Source organism: Herpailurus yagouaroundi, unplaced genomic scaffold (assembly GCF_014898765.1).
Source record: "Herpailurus yagouaroundi ecotype Mexico unplaced genomic scaffold, PumYag 160, whole genome shotgun sequence".
Classification (NCBI taxonomy): Eukaryota; Metazoa; Chordata; class Mammalia; order Carnivora; family Felidae; genus Herpailurus; species Herpailurus yagouaroundi.
Genome location: NW_024412401.1, coordinates 10203573 through 10213831, shown reverse-complemented (window position 1 = coordinate 10213831; position 10259 = coordinate 10203573). Strand labels below are relative to the sequence as shown.

Below are 10259 nucleotides of genomic sequence, written 5' to 3'. Positions count from 1 at the left end.
AACCAGAACCTTAGGTAACTCGCACACATACTGAAATTTGGGAAGTACTATAGGACTCTTTGTAACACTCCCCCAGTCTGATACTTCTTGCCTGGTATCTAGCGATCTTTCTTCTCATTCTCCAGCCAAGCCTGAGTGTCCTAAAGCCTCGCCACACTGAAATCATTTGCCTCTGAACTGCCCTTTCCTTCAGGATCCACTCCTTTTTCTATGGCGATCTCCTACACCTTCACGCCAAGTTCAAATGTCACCTGACCTTCTTCATGCCAAGTTCAAATGGCACCTGACCTTCCTCGGAAAGAACCATTTTCTTCAGGTCCTGTATGCTCTGGCACTCTTGTCCTCTCTCTCTGTTATTGCTATAGGATTGTACTAATGCATGAGAGAGCCAGTATGGCATGATTTTGTAGAGTTGAGCTGCAGTATCAGAGTCCTGAGTTTGCCCTGCAACACATATTAGTTATGTGACCTTGGGGGAAGTCATTAAATGCGCTCAGTTTCAGTCTTTCTGTATACAGTACATGAATAATAATAGAATATATTTCATTGGCTTGTTATGACATTTAAATTATATCACGAATACAGGCTCTTGTCCCTGTCACATATGGAGCCCTGAACAAATGTTTCTCACCATGACTATAGATTTACATGTTTATTTCCTCACCAGACTACGTGGACTGTGCATTGTTAAGGGCAAATACTACATGTTAGCCATTATGTTAACCATCTTACCCTCTTTCCAGTACATAGTAAGCATTTTAAAAATGAAGAAAGTGAGAAACCAGTGACTTGCCTAAGAATACACTGTGAAGTTATGAATAGCATCAGGGTTAAAATTCTTGTCAATATATTTCTAGTGTGGACTCATCCTTCCGTCTAATCTCCCCTTACACATCTTATACACAGTGCCCACATTCACATGCATACACATACATGTGTGCATTTACACCAACACATCCATACACTCTCCAAAAGTTTTAATGTGGATACTTTAGAATTATATAAAGGCAGACAGACATTTCAACATATTTGCATGAACTAACAAAATAGTCACAGACAGACATAAACACATGCTCATAAGAAACAATAAAAACTGGAGATAAAAAAAAAATCCAGGGGCGCCTGGATGGCCAGTCAGTTAAGCATCTGACTTTGGCTCAGGTCATGATCTCACAGTTTGTGAGTTCGAGCCCCGCTTCGGGCTCAGTGCTGACAGCTCAGAGCCTGGAGCCTGCTTCAGATTCTGTATCTCCCCGTCTCTCGGCCCCTCCCATGCTCATGCTCTGTCTCTTTCTGTCTCTCAATAATAAATAAACATAAATAAATAAATAAATAAATAAATAAATAAACAAATATCCAGAAAAGTCCCCAGGAAGAACTGAGATCAAGTTACAAGGGCTTCAAATGCCATACCAAATGCAGTGTATCAGGGGAAGATTCAAATTAGGATTTCAGAGACAAGAGAATAAATATAGGTAAGATTGAGGCCAGAGTCAAAGCACAACAGGAATAAGAAAAATGTGATCCTAAGATAACGCCATTTATTTGATGCTCACTGTGAGCTCTGACACACACAGAAGTGGGGCTAAACAAGTTGGGACTACCTTAACTGGCAAGGGCTTATCGAACTTTATTTTTCTCTATCCTGCAAACCTCAGTGTAGACACGGAAGTTTGCATGGCTGCTTCCATCTCAGACGATGGAAGGGATACTTAAAGAAGCACTATTTGCTGATAGCACTTGCAAAATCCTAGATAGAGATGGATATGGAAATTATTAGTTAAAATGGTATCTCCTGACAAACCTCAATGACCCTCCAGCCCTGGCTGAGACAGGTCAGGAGGACCCATTGTCTCCATTACCACCACTGTTTCTGTCTAGCATTGTTAAGGTACCGCATGTGAGAAGACTCTTAAGCAAAGCGCATATGCATAAATGATGTTTTTCCGGCTTGAATCTTAGTTGCTCTTTCTCAGTAGGATATTTTAGTAATACACGCAAAACTGAGGGGATAATAATAACTCGCCTTTGTTAAGCACTTACTAGAAGCCAAAGTGACTTGATTTTTTTTTTTTTTTTTGGACACATAATCTGTAACTGTTTTATTTGTTTTTTAAAACCTGAGCTCATATTGATAATTCCAATTCAAATTCAGGAGCCCAAACTCACCATCCTCTAATACCTTACTTCAGGCTGAGAAATCTAAGAACTCAGCAACATAACATAATTCATTCATTTTGTTCCATCAAACACATACAATAGTCTCAGGATAATAACACTAACACCACACCTATAATATAATTACTGAAAAGAGTTTAAGAGTTTTTTTTTTTTTTTTAACGTTTTTATTTATTTTTGAGACAGAGAGAGACAGAGCATGAATGGGGGGTCAGAGAGAGGGAGACACAGAATCCGAAACAGGCTCCAGGCTGAGCCATCCAGGCGCCCCAAGAGTTTTTATTCTACTCTTTCCACTCTTAGGATGTACAGGTGAATTACATATCTTAAATTGCTTGAAATGACTTCTTTCTATGTGATCATGCCGCCAAATTGAATGATAGGCTTGTTTATCTCATTGGAGGAGTTTCATTTTATGGATTGCTTGTATACATAATTTTGTTGTCAAATTATTCAAAACATGTATATGGTTCCAGAGTCAAATCTACGAATCAATTAAACTCAGAGAAGTCTAGCTTTCTCTCAAGACTTACTATCCATTTTATTCCTCTAATATGCAACTGCATTTTTCCCCAATAGAAAACTACTTCTGCTTTTGGCTTTGTATTTTTATTCTTTTAAAAAAGGTAATATCTTCTCCACACAGACACTCACCCTTGAATTCTTCCCTTCGTTGGATAAACCTTAGATTATTATACACATCTTTGTACATCTTATTTTATTAACCTTCTACACCCGATTTCCCAAAATGGGCAAAATAGGTATTTAACTCCTATTAAAGGGTCAATGTGGGAATCAGATGAAATAATGTGCAAAGAGAAGCAAGCCTAATTGCCATGTAATAGTCATTCGGTTACTGTTGGTAAAAGTTGAATATGGAAGGAGACCGTATGTCTATTTTTGACATGGCATATGAAAAATCGGAAGAGATAAGCAGTAACTTTGTCTTCATATTTGGTGTGTGGTCTTGACAAGCCCGACAAGGCTATAGGGTATAGGCCCATCTGGTAAAATTGAAAATTCTCAGGAAGCAATCCATCCAAGTGTGGCTTTTACAAACTGCATGGAAGTACATCAAAAGGCTAGAGAAGAATTTTCTGTGTCTAGTTTCTGCAGTACTTGCTCTGGCCAAATCATAATCTTTAATCTGTCAAGACGTGCATCACGAAGAGTCATCAGACTAGAGCCGATTTCTTGGCAATAAGATGAATCTTATTTTCAGATAAGAATGCTTTTATCCTACAGACATCGCATTCTCTACTTGTCTCAGCATTTCATTTGAAGAGTTCATAGCACCCATATTTCTCATACAGCAGAAGAAAGGAAAGTCCAAAGGATGGAAGGAAGGGAGAAATGGAGGGAAGATAGGGAAGAGGGGAACAGAGGAAGGTAGACAGAAGAGAGGCACGGGGAAATTTATCAGTTACTCACTGTGGTCAACATATCTCATTCATTCCTAGAGTGGCTAAATAATGATTATTGTGGGCTTACTCTGAGTCAGATACTAAATCAGATATTACAGACACACCAGCAACGTGATAAACATGGTCCCTACCCTCAAATTGCTCATATTCTAGTGCTGACCACACACATGAGACAAAATGAACAGGTTATGTCATCATCCCTTCCAAAACCTTCTTGCAATTTTGTTATAATAATCGAAATAAAAGTAATATTACCGTGGCTTTGAGGCCACACTTTACCTGGTCCCTGCTTAATCCACTGACATCATCCCTTATTGCTCTGTCATTCCACCCACTCCAGACATACTGGTCTCATAGACACAAACACATCAGTCTCATTTCCCACTCAGTGTCTTTACATTTGCCTCTTGCTTCTTCCTTGCACGCTCGTTCTCTAGATATTTACATACAACACTTACTCGCTTCTGTGGTAAGCATCTTAGACCCCATCTTAGAAGATGTCCGTGTCCTGATCCCTGGACCCTGGGAATATGTTATGATCCAGGGCAAAGGGGCTTTGAAAATCTGAGTAGTATTAAAGGACTTGAGATGGAGAGTTTGTCAGAGAAAGCTAGGATGATGGAGGAAGGTAAGAAAAAGGTGATGTGATAAGACTTGATCCATTCACTTTGAAGATAGAAGAAAGGAGCCCTGTGCTAAACATGTGGACAGCCTCTAGAATATGAAAACAATGGGGAAACAAATTCCTCTGTGGGGTCTTCAGAGGTATGAAAGTCACCTGACACGAATTTTATCCCAATGACACCCATGTCAGACTTCTGACCTACAGGACTGTGAGATTCTGTGTTGTTCTAGGCCACTAAATTTGTGGTAATTTGTTATAGCAGTAATAGAAAACTTACAAAACTTTATTTAGGTCTCTGGAAAACATCACCTCCTTAAACAGGCCTTTTGTAATATATCTATCCACAACAATCTTTATTCTATTACTCTCTAACAATTTGCGCCTCTATTTTTCTTCTTCTTCTTCTTCTTCTTCTTCTTCTTCTTCTTCTTTTTCTTCTTCTTCTTCTTCTTGGAAAATTTATTTATTTGAGAAAGAGAGAGAAGGTGCAAGCACTAGCAGGGGAGGGGCAGAAGAGAGGGAAAGGGTGAATCCAAAGCAGGCATGAGCAGGGGAGGGGCAGAAAGAGAGGAAGAGAAAGAGAATCCAAAGCAGGCTCCACACTGTCAGAACCCAGCCCGACATGGGGCTCGATTTCTCGAACCCCAAGATCATGACCTGAGCCAAAGAAATCAAGAGCTGGACACATAAGTGACTGAGCCACCCAGGCACTGTGCCCCCTGCTTTTCTTCTTAATGACTAGCATTACTTAAGATTATATGATCTGTTGCCTTTCTCTCTCCCGGCCATCGTGGCAGCTGCTTTTGGTTGGGTCCCTCCCGCACCAAAGGCAGGAAGATGGTGGCTGCAAAGAAGACGAAAACGTCACCGGAGTCCATCAACTCTAGGCTCCAACTCGTTATGAAAAGCGGAAAGTACATGCTGGGGTACAAGCAGACTATGAAAATGGTTAGACGTGGCAGAGCGAAACTGGTCATCCTTGCCAACAACTGCCCAGCCTTGAGGAAAGCTGAAATAGAAAACTACGCCATGTCGGCCAAAACTGGTGTTCATCACGACAGCAGAAATGCTACTGAATTGGGTCCAGCATGTGAGAAATACTACAGAGTGTACATATTGACGATTATTGATCCAGATGAGTCTGGAATCAGTCGAAGCACCAGTCGCCAGAACAGACTGGTGAAAAGTAAATCACGCAGAATTTTTCTTTAATAAGACCAGAGCTTGTTAGAAAACAAAACAAAATTATATTATTTGTTTATTGTTTTTCTCTGTCTTCAACAACATAATATGAGCTCAATGAAGGTGGTGAATTTGTTTATGATTCTGGATGCCACCCACAACCTTGAACAACGTCATGCACATGCTAAGTGGCACTCAAAATAACATTGCACGAATGAATGAATGAATGAATGAATGAATTTCAATTACATAAGGATGAGTGCCAGGTACTCTAGTGGTGTATAACAAGATAAACCACCTTGTCCGAAGGTTCCACAAAAGTGTCTTGGGGTTCAGTAAATTTTAAACTGCTTTGGGTATTTTAATTATGTATTTATAAGCTATCCTCCACAATGGATTATTAAGCTAATGACAAAGACTTGGTTTTATCTGTCCCTGTGTCCCCTGCCCACAGTAGGTTGTGAGGAAATGCTTGTTAAATGAATGTGCACTTGCATGACAATTTTTGAGGCAGTCACAGAGGACGTTGATAAATGTTTGTGTTTCAGCTGAACATTACACCTTAATAACGGATGAAATAGCTATGCTGTTTTCTGCTACTGATGATGAGACATAAGCTGGTTGAAAAAGGACATTTTTCCAGAATGGACAAACACATCATTATATCAATGTCAATAAGGAAAGAGAGAGAGAGAGAGAGAGAGAGAGAGAGAATGCACCCAATTCAGACAAGCACTCATTTTTTTTCTCTTGAAAACAACACCAAAATTATTTGTTTCAATATTTTTTCAAAGAAGGAATCCAAGTTTTTCATAAAAGACCAAGAAGTAAAATTAGGTGTGGTAAGGCCAGACTGAACACATAAACTGACTCTCTAATAACCATCTGGTTAACACTTCTCTGGAACAGTTGTCAATAAGTGGACTCTTTTTCTTAGAAAGGTGTTTGGGATCACTGTGACCTGATCCTGGACCCTTCTGGGCCATGTGAGTTAGGTATTTACTTTTGCAGATTTTCTCCCATCACACTGCCAGGCTCCATGTTACTGATGGGCTAAATGCCGGGCTCTGCGTCTGAGCAATTGCTCCTGTTCTTCTGCCTCCTCATTCCCACTCTTCTTGTTCTTTTCCCATTTACTATTTACTATAATTTCTACGCTCCGTGGTAGACATGTGCTTGTTAATCATGCCAGAAGAGAGCTCACTGTCTATTTTTACCATGCATGGCAGTCATTAGCAAAATTAACTGGTTTGTATTGACTTGATACTGTTTTGTCAATCACGTGTTTTGTGACTTATGTTCTCTGATGGCACCATGTGGCTGTCCTTGGGTCTGTGCTATTTTTATTCACACACAAAACAAAAAAAAAATCATTTTTAAAAGCACCAACAAATTCCCTCCAATGTGTGGCATATGTAATCATTTTGAAGTCACTTTGGGCATTTTTACAACCATGATGCAGTTACTTAGATATTTTATATACCAAGATTTTTGTAATTATTTATTTTATTGGTTTTGGAATATCTATAAAAATAACATTTTATCTCTCAAATGTCAAGGCGACAGGAAAGTTGAGAGAGCCTATTTTATTTTAGTAGACAGGCTCTGAAATGAACTCACAGGAGAACATCTTGGGTGTCCAGTTGATTCCTGGACTTGAACAAATATTCATTTCACAGAAATGAAACCTGAATTAAAGATCTTAAAAGACAGGAAATATACTTTCCCATCTGGTCTGACCAGACACTATTCTTTACAAATAGGCAAAGTAACCCCATTAAAATATAGTTAGAGCATGTTATTCTTCTGCCGTCTGAAGGCTGACCAGTTCACTCACAATAACAGCCTACATGACTTTGAACGTTATGTGCCCACCCCTGCCTCCATCTGTCTTGCCCTTACATTCGTGACCTTATTTCTTACCACTCACCCCAGCCGCGCTGGCCTCAGGGACATGTGAATACACTAAGCTGGATCTCCGGTGAGGGATGTGTATTTTCTGTTCTTACTGCACACATTTCTCACTAAGATATTTTCTCACTCTCATCGATGTCATGTCTCTGGACAAATGTCACCTTATCTGGGAGACTTTCTTTACGTGAAATAAGTACACAACTTCATATGATTTATCTCACAAGGATGTAAGTTTTCTTTTAAAACCCCTTTCTGAGGTAGCTTTCACAAAAAATAAAATGTATGATTTTAATCATATAATTTCATACAATTTGAGTAATGTATACATCTTTATAATCATCAGTATAATCAAAATGTACAAGATTTCATCACTTCTCAAAAAGTCCTCTTCTGACCAGGGGTGCTCAAACTACCACTTCGGGACCAGGCCCACTGATCTTCCTGATAACATAGATTAGCGTTCCCTATTCTAGAAATGAATACTAACGGATTCATACAGTAATCGCTCTCTTGTATCTGGCTTCTTTTCCTCAACATGTTTTTGAAAGTCATCCATGTTATTTGTGTACCAGTAATTTGTTCTTTTTATTGCCAAACAGAATTCCATTGTATGGATTTACCACAATTTATTTATTCATTCATCTGTTGACGGGTATTTCAATAATTCCAGATTTTCACGATCATCAATAATACTATTACGAACATTTGTATACAGATCTTTCCATGGACATATATTATCCTTTTCATGGGTAAAAGTGGAATTGATCAGTCATATGATAATTATACATTTAACTATTATTTAATTAAACTATTTATTTTGACATATAGAGTCACATAAAATTATAAGAAATAATACAGAGATATCCCAAGTACCTTTTAGTAAATTTCTCCCAATGGTAACTACGATACGATATACAACCAGGAAATTGACAATGATATAATCCATAAATCTTATTCACATTTCACCAGCTTTAAATGTACGTGTGTGTGTGTTTATGTAGTTTTATATGATTTTATCAGTTTCAGGTATGTATTTCTACCACCATATTCAAAACAAAACACAGCTCTATCATGACAAGGATCTTTTTTGCTGCCCTCTATGATAAAAACCACCTTCCTTGGGGCGCCTGGGTGGCTCGGTCGGTTAGGCGTCCGACTTCAGCTCAGGTCGATCTGGCAGTCCGTGAGTTCGAGCCCCACATCAGGCTCTGGGCTGATGGCTCAGAGCCTGGAGCCTGCTTCCGGTTCTGTGTCTCCCTCTCTCTCTGCCCCTCCCCCGTTCATGCTCTGTCTTTCTCTGTCTCAAACATAAATAAACGTTAACATTAAAAAAAAAATAATAAAAAAAAACCACTTTCCTTCCCCAATCTCAATGTCTATCTGATCCTTAGTAACCACTAATCTGTTTTCCATCTAAATAATTTTGTCATATCGAGAATATTATATAAATAAATCCATGGAGTATATAACCTATTGATATTGTTTTTTTCTCTCTGTATAATTTCCTTAAGATTTACTCAAGTTGTTGGAGCAGCTGGGTGGCTCAATCGGTTAAGCGTGTCAGGTCATGATCCAAAGCTGGTTCGTGGGTTCAGGCCCCATGTTGGGCTCTGTGCTGACAGCTCAGAACCTGGAGCCTGCTTCGGATTCTGTGTCTCCCTCTCTCTCTGCCCCTGCTTCACTTGCACTATGTCTGTCTCTCTCAAAAATAAAGAAACATTAAAAAAAAAAAAAAGATTCACTCAAGTTGTTGCTTATGCCAATAATTTGTTCCTCTTGATTGCTAATTAATATTCCAATTGTGGTATGGATGCACCACAGTTTCACCACTTACAGAAGAACATGGGAATTGATTCCAGTTTGTGTTTATTATGGATAAGGCTGTTAAGAATGCTTTTGTGTAAATATAGTTTTCATATCTCTGAGATAAATGCTAAAGAATGCAATTGCTGAGTCATATATGGTAGTTGAATGTTTTATATGAAATATCAAATTGTTTTCCAGAGTGGCCTTAGCATTTTGTCCTCCCATGAACAGTGTATGAGTGATCCAATTTCTCCGTATCTTCCCCAACATTTTTTAAAAACGTAGCCATTTGGATAGGCATGCAGAGCTATTCTACTGTGGCCTTAATTTGCATTTGGCTGATGGTAATGCTGAACATCTTTTTATGTGCTTATTTGTCATCGATATATCCTCTTCAATAAAATGTCTGTGTATGACTTTTGCTCATTTTCTATTTGGACTGTTAATCTTATTGTTGAGATTTTTTTTTTTTTTTCTGTGTATACTCTAGGTCCCAGTCTTTTTTTGGATACGTGGCTTACAAATATTTTCTCAGTGCGTAGCTTATTCTCTTCGTACTTTTAACAAGGTTTTTGGCAGAGCAAATGTTTTAAGTTTTGATGAGATCCAATTTATTAGTTCTTCCTTTTATGGGTAATGCTTTTGATATCAAGTTTAAGAGCTCTTTGCCTAGCCCCAGAACCTGAAAGTTTTCTCTGATTTTTTTCTAAAAGTTTTACAGCTTTACATTTTACATTTAAATCTGTGATTCATTCTGAGTTATCTTTTGTATAAAGTGTGAGGATTAGGTCATGGATTTATCTTTTTTTGTTGTTTTCATTTATCTTTTCTCTTTTATTTTCTTTACTTCCAACATTGTTCTTCTTCAATATTGTATTGGCCATTCTGGGTCTTTTATCTCTCCATATAAATTTTAGAATCAGTTCCTTGATATCTACAAAACAACTTGCTGGGATATTTGTTGGGATTCATGGATCAAGTTGGAAAGAACTGACATCTTGACAATATTGAGTCTTCCTATGAACATGAAATATTTCTCCATTGATTAAGTTCCTTCATTTCATTCATCAGAGTTTTATAGTTTTGTTCATATATGTCTTGCACATATTTTGTTAGATTTATACCCAAGT

The 10259-nt window shown here is 38.2% G+C and overlaps 1 pseudogene; it reads left to right on the top strand.

The window, feature by feature from the left end:
* The first annotated feature begins 5017 nt into the window (after window positions 1-5017).
* On the top strand, window positions 5018-5417 carry LOC121034397 (60S ribosomal protein L30-like; annotated as a pseudogene).
* Window positions 5418-10259: the final 4842 nt, after the last annotated feature.